Below are 14,963 nucleotides of genomic sequence, written 5' to 3' on the forward strand. Positions count from 1 at the left end.
TGCCATGTTCCTCATATCTTCCCCCTAAGTTGTGTCTTCCTTTTTGACTTTTCCCTCTGATTTAGAATCGTCTGTGAGCTGAATTTTGGCAGAGTTTGGTCCTTTGCACTGCACCTGATATAATCCCGGGCCATTTACTTCTAGTCACCAAATTTCCCAAATTTTCTTTTTTTCTCCTCCAATTGCAATTCCTTTGATGGTATCTCCATTCCGGAGTGTTTGCAAGTCCTTCTTTTCTGTTTTGGCCTTCAGTGGGGATCCATTTTGGGCAAGCTTTGCTGCATGTGCCTGCACTTGATGGCATATGGCCTGCCTGCATTTTGATGGCTTTGACTTTGGGAAAGATTTTTCTGGTTATTTTTTTTTTTTTTTTTAAGTATCCATGCCATGTCCCTCATCTCTTCCCCTCCAAGTTGTGTCTTCCTCCTTGACTTTTTCCCCATGCTTTTGCAAGATCCGTGAGCTTAGTTTTGGTCCTTTGCAATGCAGCTCATTTCCTCACAGCCTATTTTTTGAAGACACTCAGAGTCCCCAATTTCTGGTTTTTTTCAGGTTTTTTGCAGTTGCATTTCATTTGATCCTATCTCCTTTCCAGAGTGTTTGTAAGCCTTTCTTTTGGGCTTCGCAAGATTCCTTTTCCCTTCCCAAAAGGAAATTTCATTTCCTTTTGGGAAGGGATAAGGAATCTTGCGATTTCAATGGGGACCAAGAGAGGAATCTTTGGTGCATGTCCCTGCACCTGATGGCATGCCATGCCTTTTGATGGCTTGGACTTTGGGAAAGATTTTTTTCTTTTTTTTGTATTTTTTTAATGTATCCATGCCATGTTCCTCATATCTTCCCCCTAAGTTGTGTCTTCCTTTTTGACTTTTCCCTCTGATTTAGAATCGTCTGTGAGCTGAATTTTGGCAGAGTTTGGTCCTTTGCACTGCACCTGATATAATCCCGGGCCATTTACTTCTAGTCACCAAATTTCCCAAATTTTCTTTTTTTCTCCTCCAATTGCAATTCCTTTGATGGTATCTCTATTCCGGAGTGTTTGCAAGTCCTTCTTTTCTGTTTTGGCCTTCAGTGGGGATCCATTTTGGGCAAGCTTTGCTGCATGTGCCTGCACTTGATGGCATATGGCCTGCCTGCATTTTGATGGCTTTGACTTTGGGAAAGATTTTTCTGGTTATTTTTTTTTTTTTTTTTAAGTATCCATGCCATGTCCCTCATCTCTTCCCCTCCAAGTTGTGTCTTCCTCCTTGACTTTTTCCCCATGCTTTTGCAAGATCCGTGAGCTTAGTTTTGGTCCTTTGCAATGCAGCTCATTTCCTCACAGCCTATTTTTTGAAGACACTCAAAGTCTCCATTTTCTGGTTTTTTTCAGGTTTTTTGCAGTTGCATTTCATTTGATCCTATCTCCTTTCCAGAGTGTTTGTAAGCCTTTCTTTTGGGCTTCGCAAGATTCCTTTTCCCTTCCCGAAAGGAAATTTCATTTCCTTTTGGGAAGGGATAAGGAATCTTGCGATTTCAATGGGGACCAAGAGAGGAATCTTTGGTGCATGTCCCTGCACCTGATGGCATGCCATGCCTTTTGATGGCTTGGACTTTGGGAAAGATGTTTTTCTCTTTTTTGTATTTTTTTTATGTATCCATGCCATGTTCCTCATATCTTCCCCCTAAGTTGTGTCTTCCTTTTTGACTTTTCCCTCTGATTTAGAATCGTCTGTGAGCTGAATTTTGGCAGAGTTTGGTCCTTTGCACTGCACCTGATATAATCCCGGGCCATTTACTTCTAGTCACCAAATTTCCCAAATTTTCTTTTTTTCTCCTCCAATTGCAATTCCTTTGATGGTATCTCCATTCCGGAGTGTTTGCAAGTCCTTCTTTTCTGTTTTGGCCTTCAGTGGGGATCCATTTTGGGCAAGCTTTGCTGCATGTGCCTGCACTTGATGGCATATGGCCTGCCTGCATTTTGATGGCTTTGACTTTGGGAAACATTTTTCCTGGTTTGTTATTTTTTTTTTTTTTAAGTATCCATGCCATGTCCCTCATCTCCTCCCCTCCAAGTTGTGTCTTCCTCCTTGACTTTTTCCCCATGCTTTTGCAAGATTCGTGAGCTTAGTTTTGGTCCTTTGCAATGCAGCTCATTTCCTCACAGCCTATTTTTTGAAGACAGTCAGAGTCCCCAATTTCTGGTTTTTTTCAGGTTTTTTGCAGTTGCATTTCATTTGATCCTATCTCCTTTCCAGAGTGTTTGTAAGCCTTTCTTTTGGGCTTCGCAGGATTTCCTTTCCCTTTCGGAAAGGAAATTTCATTTCCTTTTGGGAAGGGAAAAGGAATCTTGCGATTTCAATGGGGACCAAGAGAGGAATCTTTGGTGCATGTCCCTGCACCTGATGGCATGCCATGCCTTTTGATGGCTTTGACTTTGGGAAACATTTTTCCTGGTTTGTTATTTTTTTTTTTTTAAGTATCCATGCCATGTCCCTCATCTCTTCCCCTCCAAGTTGTGTCTTCCTCCTTGACTTTTCCCCATGCTTTTGCAAGATCTGTGAGCTTAGTTTTGGTCCTTTGCAATGCAGCTCATTTCCTCACAGCCTATTTTTTGAAGACACTCAAAGTCCCCATTTTCTGTTTTTTTTCAGGTTTTTTGCAGTTGCATTTCATTTGATCCTATCTCCTTTCCAGGATGTTTGTAAGCCTTTCTTTTGGGCTTCGCAAGATTTCATTTCCTTTCGGGAAGGGAAAAGGAATCTTGCGATTTCAATGGGGACCAAGAGAGGAATCTTTGGTGCATGTCCCTGCACCTGATGGCATGCCATGCCTTTTGATGGCTTGGACTTTGGGAAAGATTTTTTTCTTTTTTTTGTATTTTTTTTATGTATCCATGCCATGTTCCTCATATCTTCCCTCTAAGTTGTGTCTTCCTATTTGACTTTTCCCTCTGATTTAGAAACATCTGTGAGCTGAATTTTGGCAGAGTTTGGTCCTTTGCACTGCACCTGATATAATCCCGGGCCATTTACTTCTAGTCACCAAATTTCCCAAATTTTCTTTTTTTCTCCTCCAATTGCAATTCCTTTGATGGTATCTCCATTCCGGAGTGTTTGCAAGTCCTTCTTTTCTGTTTTGGCCTTCAGTGGGGATCCATTTTGGGCAAGCTTTGCTGCATGTGCCTGCACTTGATGGCATATGGCCTGCCTGCATTTTGATGGCTTTGACTTTGGGAAACATTTTTCCTGGTTTGTTATTTTTTTTTTTTTAAGTATCCATGCCATGTCCCTCATCTCTTCCCCTCCAAGTTGTGTCTTCCTCCTTGACTTTTTCCCCATGCTTTTGCAAGATCTGTGAGCTTAGTTTTGGTCCTTTGCAATGCAGCTCATTTCCTCACAGCCTATTTTTTGAAGACAGTCAGAGTCCCCAATTTCTGGTTTTTTTCAGGTTTTTTGCAGTTGCATTTCATTTGATCCTATCTCCTTTCCAGAGTGTTTGTAAGCCTTTCTTTTGGGCTTCGCAAGATTCCTTTCCCTTCCCGATAGGAAATTTCATTTCCTTTTGGGAAGGGAAAAGGAATCTTGCGATTTCAATGGGGACCAAGAGAGGAATCTTTGGTGCATGTCCCTGCACCTGATGGCATGCCATGCCTTTTGATGGCTTGGACTTTGGGAAAGATTTTTTTCTCTTTTTTGTATTTTTTTTATGTATCCATGCCATGTTCCTCATATCTTCCCCCTAAGTTGTGTCTTCCTTTTTGACTTTTCCCTCTGATTTAGAATCGTCTGTGAGCTGAATTTTGGCAGAGTTTGGTCCTTTGCACTGCACCTGATATAATCCCGGGCCATTTACTTCTAGTCACCAAATTTCCCAAATTTTCTTTTTTTCTCCTCCAATTGCAATTCCTTTGATGGTATCTCCATTCCGGAGTGTTTGCAAGTCCTTCTTTTCTGTTTTGGCCTTCAGTGGGGATCCATTTTGGGCAAGCTTTGCTGCATGTGCCTGCACTTGATGGGATACGGCCTGCTTGCATTTTGATGGCTTTGACTTTGGGAAACATTTTTCCTGGTTTGTTATTTTTTTTTTTAAGTATCCATGCCATGTCCCTCATCTCTTCCCCTCCAAGTTGTGTCTTCCTCCTTGACTTTTTCCCCATGCTTTTGCAAGATTCGTGAGCTTAGTTTTGGTCCTTTGCAATGCAGCTCATTTCCTCACAGCCTATTTTTTGAAGACACTCAGAGTCCCCAATTTCTGGTTTTTTTCAGGTTTTTTGCAGTTGCATTTCATTTGATCCTATCTCCTTTCCAGAGTGTTTGTAAGCCTTTCTTTTGGGCTTCGCAAGATTCCTTTCCCTTCCCGATAGGAAATTTCATTTCCTTTTGGGAAGGGAAAAGGAATCTTGCGATTTCAATGGGGACCAAGAGAGGAATCTTTGGTGCATGTCACTGCACCTGATGGCATGCCATGCCTTTTGATGGCTTGGACTTTGGGAAAGATTTTTTTCTCTTTTTTGTATTTTTTTTATGTATCCATGCCATGTTCCTCATATCTTCCCCCTAAGTTGTGTCTTCCTTTTTGACTTTTCCCTCTGATTTAGAAACATCTGTGAGCTGAATTTTGGCAGAGTTTGGTCCTTTGCACTGCACCTGATATAATCCCGGGCCATTTACTTCTAGTCACCAAATTTCCCAAATTTTCTTTTTTTCTCCTCCAATTGCAATTCCTTTGATGGTATCTCCATTCCGGAGTGTTTGCAAGTCCTTCTTTTCTGTTTTGGCCTTCAGTGTGGATCCATTTTGGGCAAGCTTTGCTGCATGTGCCTGCACTTGATGGTATATGGCCTGCCTGCATTTTGATGGCTTTGACTTTGGGAAACATTTTTCCTGGTTTGTTATTTTTCTTTTTTAAAGTATCCATGCCATGTCCCTCATCTCTTCCCCTCCAAGTTGTGTCTTCCTTTTTGACTTTTCCCCATGCTTTTGCAAGATCCGTGAGCTTAGTTTTGGTCCTTTGCAATGCAGCTCATTTCCTCACAGCCTATTTTTTGAAGACACTCAGAGTCCCCAATTTCTGTTTTTTTTCAGGTTTTTTGCAGTTGCATTTCATTTGATCCTATCTCCTTTCCAGAGTGTTTGTAAGCCTTTCTTTTGGGCTTCGCAGGATTTCCTTTCCCTTTCCGAAAGGAAATTTCATTTCCTTTTGGGAAGGCAAAAGGAATCTTGCGATTTCAATGGGGACCAAGAGAGGAATCTTTGGTGCATGTCCCTGCACCTGATGGCATGCCATGCCTTTTGATGGCTTTGACTTTGGGAAACATTTTTCCTGGTTTGTTATTTTTTTTTTTTTAAGTATCCATGCCATGTCCCTCATCTCTTCCCCTCCAAGTTGTGTCTTCCTCCTTGACTTTTCCCCATGCTTTTGCAAGATCTGTGAGCTTAGTTTTGGTCCTTTGCAATGCAGCTCATTTCCTCACAGCCTATTTTTTGAAGACACTCAAAGTCCCCATTTTCTGGTTTTTTTCAGGTTTTTTGCAGTTGCATTTCATTTGATCCTATCTCCTTTCCAGGATGTTTGTAAGCCTTTCTTTTGGGCTTCGCAAGATTTCATTTCCTTTCGGGAAGGGAAAAGGAATCTTGCGATTTCAATGGGGACCAAGAGAGGAATCTTTGGTGCATGTCCCTGCACCTGATGGCATGCCATGCCTTTTGATGGCTTGGACTTTGGGAAAGATTTTTTTCTCTTTTTTGTATTTTTTTTATGTATCCATGCCATGTTCCTCATATCTTCCCTCTAAGTTGTGTCTTCCTTTTTGACTTTTCCCTCTGATTTAGAAACATCTGTGAGCTGAATTTTGGCAGAGTTTGGTCCTTTGCGCTGCACCTGATATAATCCCGGGCCATTTACTTCTAGTCACCAAATTTCCCAAATTTTCTTTTTTTCTCCTCCAATTGCAATTCCTTTGATGGTATCTCTATTCCGGAGTGTTTGCAAGTCCTTCTTTTCTGTTTTGGCCTTCAGTGTGGATCCATTTTGGGCAAGCTTTGCTGCATGTGCCTGCGCTTGATGGCATATGGCCTGCCTGCATTTTGATGGCTTTGACTTTGGGAATGATTTTTCTGGTTATTTTTTTTTTTTTTTTTAAGTATCCATGCCATGTCCCTCATCTCTTCCCCTCCAAGTTGTGTCTTCCTCCTTGACTTTTTCCCCATGCTTTTGCAAGATCCGTGAGCTTAGTTTTGGTCCTTTGCAATGCAGCTCATTTCCTCACAGCCTATTTTTTGAAGACACTCAAAGTCTCCATTTTCTGTTTTTTTTCAGGTTTTTTGCAGTTGCATTTCATTTGATCCTATCTCCTTTCCAGAGTGTTTGTAAGCCTTTCTTTTGGGCTTCGCAAGATTCCTTTTCCCTTCCCGAAAGGAAATTTCATTTCCTTTTGGGAAGGGATAAGGAATCTTGCGATTTCAATGGGGACCAAGAGAGGAATCTTTGGTGCATGTCCCTGCACCTGATGGCATGCCATGCCTTTTGATGGCTTGGACTTTGGGAAAGATTTTTTTCTTTTTTTTGTATTTTTTTTATGTATCCATGCCATGTTCCTCATATCTTCCCCCTAAGTTGTGTCTTCCTTTTTGACTTTTCCCTCTGATTTAGAATCGTCTGTGAGCTGAATTTTGGCAGAGTTTGGTCCTTTGCACTGCACCTGATATAATCCCGGGCCATTTACTTCTAGTCACCAAATTTCCCAAATTTTCTTTTTTTCTCCTCCAATTGCAATTCCTTTGATGGTATCTCCATTCCGGAGTGTTTGCAAGTCCTTCTTTTCTGTTTTGGCCTTCAGTGGGGATCCATTTTGGGCAAGCTTTGCTGCATGTGCCTGCACTTGATGGCATATGGCCTGCCTGCATTTTGATGGCTTTGACTTTGGGAAACATTTTTCCTGGTTTGTTATTTTTTTTTTTTTTAAGTATCCATGCCATGTCCCTCATCTCTTCCCCTCCAAGTTGTGTCTTCCTCCTTGACTTTTTCCCCATGCTTTTGCAAGATTCGTGAGCTTAGTTTTGGTCCTTTGCAATGCAGCTCATTTCCTCACAGCCTATTTTTTGAAGACACTCAGAGTCCCCAATTTCTGTTTTTTTTCAGGTTTTTTGCAGTTGCATTTCATTTGATCCTATCTCCTTTCCAGAGTGTTTGTAAGCCTTTCTTTTGGGCTTCGCAGGATTTCCTTTCCCTTTCCGAAAGGAAATTTCATTTCCTTTTGGGAAGGGAAAAGGAATCTTGCGATTTCAATGGGGACCAAGAGAGGAATCTTTGGTGCATGTCCCTGCACCTGATGGCATGCCATGCCTTTTGATGGCTTTGACTTTGGGAAACATTTTTCCTGGTTTGTTATTTTTTTTTTTTAAGTATCCATGCCATGTCCCTCATCTCTTCCCCTCCAAGTTGTGTCTTCCTCCTTGACTTTTCCCCATGCTTTTGCAAGATCTGTGAGCTTAGTTTTGGTCCTTTGCAATGCAGCTCATTTCCTCACAGCCTATTTTTTGAAGACACTCAAAGTCCCCATTTTCTGGTTTTTTTCAGGTTTTTTGCAGTTGCATTTCATTTGATCCTATCTCCTTTCCAGGATGTTTGTAAGCCTTTCTTTTGGGCTTCGCAAGATTTCATTTCCTTTGGGGAAGGGAAAAGGAATCTTGCGATTTCAATGGGGACCAAGAGAGGAATCTTTGGTGCATGTCCCTGCACCTGATGGCATGCCATGCCTTTTGATGGCTTGGACTTTGGGAAAGATTTTTTTCTTTTTTTTGTATTTTTTTAATGTATCCATGCCATGTTCCTCATATCTTCCCCCTAAGTTGTGTCTTCCTTTTTGACTTTTCCCTCTGATTTAGAATCGTCTGTGAGCTGAATTTTGGCAGAGTTTGGTCCTTTGCACTGCACCTGATATAATCCCGGGCCATTTACTTCTAGTCACCAAATTTCCCAAATTTTCTTTTTTTCTCCTCCAATTGCAATTCCTTTGATGGTATCTCCATTCCGGAGTGTTTGCAAGTCCTTCTTTTCTGTTTTGGCCTTCAGTGGGGATCCATTTTGGGCAAGCTTTGCTGCATGTGCCTGCACTTGATGGCATATGGCCTGCCTGCATTTTGATGGCTTTGACTTTGGGAAACATTTTTCCTGGTTTGTTATTTTTTTTTTTTTTAAGTATCCATGCCATGTCCCTCATCTCTTCCCCTCCAAGTTGTGTCTTCCTCCTTGACTTTTTCCCCATGCTTTTGCAAGATTCGTGAGCTTAGTTTTGGTCCTTTGCAATGCAGCTCATTTCCTCACAGCCTATTTTTTAAAGACACTCAGAGTCCCCATTTTCTGGTTTTTTTCAGGTTTTTTGCAGTTGCATTTCATTTGATCCTATCTCCTTTCCAGAGTGTTTGTAAGCCTTTCTTTTGGGCTTCGCAGGATTTCCTTTCCCTTTCCGAAAGGAAATTTCATTTCCTTTTGGGAAGGGAAAAGGAATCTTGCGATTTCAATGGGGACCAAGAGAGGAATCTTTGGTGCATGTCCCTGCACCTGATGGCATGCCATGCCTTTTGATGGCTTGGACTTTGGGAAAGATTTTTTTCTCTTTTTTGTATTTTTTTTATGTATCCATGCCATGTTCCTCATATCTTCCCTCTAAGTTGTGTCTTCCTTTTTGACTTTTCCCTCTGATTTAGAAACATCTGTGAGCTGAATTTTGGCAGAGTTTGGTCCTTTGCGCTGCACCTGATATAATCCCGGGCCATTTACTTCTAGTCACCAAATTTCCCAAATTTTCTTTTTTTCTCCTCCAATTGCAATTCCTTTGATGGTATCTCCATTCCGGAGTGTTTGCAAGTCCTTCTTTTCTGTTTTGGCCTTCAGTGGGGATCCATTTTGGGCAAGCTTTGCTGCATGTGCCTGCACTTGATGGCATATGGCCTGCCTGCATTTTGATGGCTTTGACTTTGGGAAACATTTTTCCTGGTTTGTTATTTTTTTTTTTTTAAGTATCCATGCCATGTCCCTCATCTCTTCCCCTCCAAGTTGTGTCTTCCTCCTTGACTTTTTCCCCATGCTTTTGCAAGATCTGTGAGCTTAGTTTTGGTCCTTTGCAATGCAGCTCATTTCCTCACAGCCTATTTTTTGAAGACACTCAAAGTCCCCATTTTCTGGTTTTTTTCAGGTTTTTTGCAGTTGCATTTCATTTGATCCTATCTCCTTTCCAGAGTGTTTGTAAGCCTTTCTTTTGGGCTTCGCAAGATTCCTTTCCCTTCCCAAAAGGAAATTTCATTTCCTTTCGGGAAGGGAAAAGGAATCTTGCGATTTCAATGGGGACCAAGAGAGGAATCTTTGGTGCATGTCCCTGCACCTGATGGCATGCCATTCGTTTTGATGGCTTGGACTTTCGGAAATATTTTTTCTCTTTTTTATATTTTTTTTATGTATCCATGCCATGTTCCTCATATCTTCCCCCTAAGTTGTGTCTTCCTTTTTGACCTTTCCCTCTGATTTAGAAACATCTGTGAGCTGAATTTTGGCAGAGTTTGGTCCTTTGCACTGCACCTGATATAATCCCGGGCCATTTACTTCTAGTCACCAAATTTCCCAAATTTTCTTTTTTTCTCCTCCAATTGCAATTCCTTTGATGGTATCTCCATTCCGGAGTGTTTGCAAGTCCTTCTTTTCTGTTTTGGCCTTCAGTGGGGATCCATTTTGGGCAAGCTTTGCTGCATGTGCCTGCACTTGATGGCATATGGCCTGCCTGCATTTTGATGGCTTTGACTTTGGGAAACATTTTCCTGGTTTGTTATTTTTTTTTTTTTTAAGTATCCATGCCATGTCCCTCATCTCTTCCCCTCCAAGTTGTGTCTTCCTCCTTGACTTTTTCCCCATGCTTTTGCAAGATTCGTGAGCTTAGTTTTGGTCCTTTGCAATGCAGCTCATTTCCTCACAGCCTATTTTTTGAAGACACTCAGAGTCCCCATTTTCTGGTTTTTTTCAGGTTTTTTGCAGTTGCATTTCATTTGATCCTATCTCCTTTCCAGAGTGTTTGTAAGCCTTTCTTTTGGGCTTCGCAGGATTTCCTTTCCCTTTCCGAAAGGAAATTTCATTTCCTTTTGGGAAGGGAAAAGGAATCTTGCGATTTCAATGGGGACCAAGAGAGGAATCTTTGGTGCATGTCCCTGCACCTGATGGCATGCCATGCCTTTTGATGGCTTGGACTTTGGGAAAGATTTTTTTCTCTTTTTTGTATTTTTTTTATGTATCCATGCCATGTTCCTCATATCTTCCCTCTAAGTTGTGTCTTCCTTTTTGACTTTTCCCTCTGATTTAGAAACATCTGTGAGCTGAATTTTGGCAGAGTTTGGTCCTTTGCGCTGCACCTGATATAATCCCGGGCCATTTACTTCTAGTCACCAAATTTCCCAAATTTTCTTTTTTTCTCCTCCAATTGCAATTCCTTTGATGGTATCTCCATTCCGGAGTGTTTGCAAGTCCTTCTTTTCTGTTTTGGCCTTCAGTGGGGATCCATTTTGGGCAAGCTTTGCTGCATGTGCCTGCACTTGATGGCATATGGCCTGCCTGCATTTTGATGGCTTTGACTTTGGGAAACATTTTTCCTGGTTTGTTATTTTTTTTTTTTTTAAGTATCCATGCCATGTCCCTCATCTCTTCCCCTCCAAGTTGTGTCTTCCTCCTTGACTTTTTCCCCATGCTTTTGCAAGATTCGTGAGCTTAGTTTTGGTCCTTTGCAATGCAGCTCATTTCCTCACAGCCTATTTTTTAAAGACACTCAGAGTCCCCATTTTCTGGTTTTTTTCAGGTTTTTTGCAGTTGCATTTCATTTGATCCTATCTCCTTTCCAGAGTGTTTGTAAGCCTTTCTTTTGGGCTTCGCAGGATTTCCTTTCCCTTTCCGAAAGGAAATTTCATTTCCTTTTGGGAAGGGATAAGGAATCTTGCGATTTCAATGGGGACCAAGAGAGGAATCTTTGGTGCATGTCCCTGCACCTGATGGCATGCCATGCCTTTTGATGGCTTGGACTTTGGGAAAGATTTTTTTCTCTTTTTTGTATTTTTTTTATGTATCCATGCCATGTTCCTCATATCTTCCCTCTAAGTTGTGTCTTCCTTTTTGACTTTTCCCTCTGATTTAGAAACATCTGTGAGCTGAATTTTGGCAGAGTTTGGTCCTTTGCGCTGCACCTGATATAATCCCGGGCCATTTACTTCTAGTCACCAAATTTCCCAAATTTTCTTTTTTTCTCCTCCAATTGCAATTCCTTTGATGGTATCTCCATTCCGGAGTGTTTGCAAGTCCTTCTTTTCTGTTTTGGCCTTCAGTGGGGATCCATTTTGGGCAAGCTTTGCTGCATGTGCCTGCACTTGATGGCATATGGCCTGCCTGCATTTTGATGGCTTTGACTTTGGGAAACATTTTTCCTGGTTTGTTATTTTTTTTTTTTTAAGTATCCATGCCATGTCCCTCATCACTTCCCCTCCAAGTTGTGTCTTCCTCCTTGACTTTTCCCCATGCTTTTGCAAGATCCGTGAGCTTAGTTTTGGTCCTTTGCAATGCAGCTCATTTCCTCACAGCCTATTTTTTGAAGACACTCAGAGTCCCCAATTTCTGGTTTTTTTCAGGTTTTTTGCAGTTGCATTTCATTTGATCCTATCTCCTTTCCAGAGTGTTTGTAAGCCTTTCTTTTGGGCTTCGCAAGATTCCTTTCCCTTCCCAAAAGGAAATTTCATTTCCTTTCGGGAAGGGAAAAGGAATCTTGCGATTTCAATGGGGACCAAGAGAGGAATCTTTGGTGCATGTCCCTGCACCTGATGGCATGCCATTCGTTTTGATGGCTTGGACTTTCGGAAATATTTTTTCTCTTTTTTATATTTTTTTTATGTATCCATGCCATGTTCCTCATATCTTCCCCCTAAGTTGTGTCTTCCTTTTTGACCTTTCCCTCTGATTTAGAAACATCTGTGAGCTGAATTTTGGCAGAGTTTGGTCCTTTGCACTGCACCTGATATAATCCCGGGCCATTTACTTCTAGTCACCAAATTTCCCAAATTTTCTTTTTTTCTCCTCCAATTGCAATTCCTTTGATGGTATCTCCATTCCGGAGTGTTTGCAAGTCCTTCTTTTCTGTTTTGGCCTTCAGTGGGGATCCATTTTGGGCAAGCTTTGCTGCATGTGCCTGCACTTGATGGCATATGGCCTGCCTGCATTTTGATGGCTTTGACTTTGGGAAACATTTTCCTGGTTTGTTATTTTTTTTTTTTTTAAGTATCCATGCCATGTCCCTCATCTCTTCCCCTCCAAGTTGTGTCTTCCTCCTTGACTTTTTCCCCATGCTTTTGCAAGATTCGTGAGCTTAGTTTTGGTCCTTTGCAATGCAGCTCATTTCCTCACAGCCTATTTTTTGAAGACACTCAGAGTCCCCATTTTCTGGTTTTTTTCAGGTTTTTTGCAGTTGCATTTCATTTGATCCTATCTCCTTTCCAGAGTGTTTGTAAGCCTTTCTTTTGGGCTTCGCAGGATTTCCTTTCCCTTTCCGAAAGGAAATTTCATTTCCTTTTGGGAAGGGAAAAGGAATCTTGCGATTTCAATGGGGACCAAGAGAGGAATCTTTGGTGCATGTCCCTGCACCTGATGGCATGCCATGCCTTTTGATGGCTTGGACTTTGGGAAAGATTTTTTTCTCTTTTTTGTATTTTTTTTATGTATCCATGCCATGTTCCTCATATCTTCCCTCTAAGTTGTGTCTTCCTTTTTGACTTTTCCCTCTGATTTAGAAACATCTGTGAGCTGAATTTTGGCAGAGTTTGGTCCTTTGCGCTGCACCTGATATAATCCCGGGCCATTTACTTCTAGTCACCAAATTTCCCAAATTTTCTTTTTTTCTCCTCCAATTGCAATTCCTTTGATGGTATCTCCATTCCGGAGTGTTTGCAAGTCCTTCTTTTCTGTTTTGGCCTTCAGTGGGGATCCATTTTGGGCAAGCTTTGCTGCATGTGCCTGCACTTGATGGCATATGGCCTGCCTGCATTTTGATGGCTTTGACTTTGGGAAACATTTTTCCTGGTTTGTTATTTTTTTTTTTTTTAAGTATCCATGCCATGTCCCTCATCTCTTCCCCTCCAAGTTGTGTCTTCCTCCTTGACTTTTTCCCCATGCTTTTGCAAGATTCGTGAGCTTAGTTTTGGTCCTTTGCAATGCAGCTCATTTCCTCACAGCCTATTTTTTAAAGACACTCAGAGTCCCCATTTTCTGGTTTTTTTCAGGTTTTTTGCAGTTGCATTTCATTTGATCCTATCTCCTTTCCAGAGTGTTTGTAAGCCTTTCTTTTGGGCTTCGCAGGATTTCCTTTCCCTTTCCGAAAGGAAATTTCATTTCCTTTTGGGAAGGGATAAGGAATCTTGCGATTTCAATGGGGACCAAGAGAGGAATCTTTGGTGCATGTCCCTGCACCTGATGGCATGCCATGCCTTTTGATGGCTTGGACTTTGGGAAAGATTTTTTTCTCTTTTTTGTATTTTTTTTATGTATCCATGCCATGTTCCTCATATCTTCCCTCTAAGTTGTGTCTTCCTTTTTGACTTTTCCCTCTGATTTAGAAACATCTGTGAGCTGAATTTTGGCAGAGTTTGGTCCTTTGCGCTGCACCTGATATAATCCCGGGCCATTTACTTCTAGTCACCAAATTTCCCAAATTTTCTTTTTTTCTCCTCCAATTGCAATTCCTTTGATGGTATCTCCATTCCGGAGTGTTTGCAAGTCCTTCTTTTCTGTTTTGGCCTTCAGTGGGGATCCATTTTGGGCAAGCTTTGCTGCATGTGCCTGCACTTGATGGCATATGGCCTGCCTGCATTTTGATGGCTTTGACTTTGGGAAACATTTTTCCTGGTTTGTTATTTTTTTTTTTTTAAGTATCCATGCCATGTCCCTCATCACTTCCCCTCCAAGTTGTGTCTTCCTCCTTGACTTTTCCCCATGCTTTTGCAAGATCCGTGAGCTTAGTTTTGGTCCTTTGCAATGCAGCTCATTTCCTCACAGCCTATTTTTTGAAGACACTCAGAGTCCCCAATTTCTGGTTTTTTTCAGGTTTTTTGCAGTTGCATTTCATTTGATCCTATCTCCTTTCCAGAGTGTTTGTAAGCCTTTCTTTTGGGCTTCGCAGGATTTCCTTTCCCTTTCCGAAAGGAAATTTCATTTCCTTTTGGGAAGGGAAAAGGACTCTTGCGATTTCAATGGGGACCAAGAGAGGAATCTTTGGTGCATGTCCCTGCACCTGATGGCATGCCATGCCTTTTGATGGCTTGGACTTTGGGAAAGATTTTTTTCTCTTTTTTGTATTTTTTTTATGTATCCATGCCATGTTCCTCATATCTTCCCCCTAAGTTGTGTCTTCCTTTTTGACTTTTCCCTCTGATTTAGAAACATCTGTGAGCTGAATTTTGGCAGAGTTTGGTCCTTTGCACTGCACCTGATATAATCCCGGGCCATTTACTTCTAGTCACCAAATTTCCCAAATTTTTTTTTTTTCTCCTCCAATTGCAATTCCTTTGATGGTATCTCCATTCCGGAGTGTTTGCAAGTCCTTCTTTTCTGTTTTGGCCTTCAGTGGGGATCCATTTTGGGCAAGCTTTGCTGCATGTGCCTGCACTTGATGGCATATGGCCTGCCTGCATTTCAAAGGTTTTGACTTTGGGAAAGATTTTTCTGTTTTTCTTTTTTTATTTTTTTTTAAGTATCCATGCCATGTCCCTCATCTCTTCCCCTCCACGTTGTGTCTTCCTCCTTGACTTTTTCCCCATGCTTTTGCAAGATCTGTGAGCTTAGTTTTGGTCCTTTGCAATGCAGCTCATTTCCTCACAGCCTATTTTTTGAAGACACTCAAAGTCCCCATTTTCTGGTTTTTTTCAGGTTTTTTGCAGTTGCATTTCATTTGATCCTATCTCCTTTCC

The sequence above is a fragment of the Ammospiza caudacuta genome, chromosome 4 (genome assembly GCF_027887145.1).
Source record: "Ammospiza caudacuta isolate bAmmCau1 chromosome 4, bAmmCau1.pri, whole genome shotgun sequence".
Classification (NCBI taxonomy): domain Eukaryota; kingdom Metazoa; phylum Chordata; class Aves; order Passeriformes; family Passerellidae; genus Ammospiza; species Ammospiza caudacuta.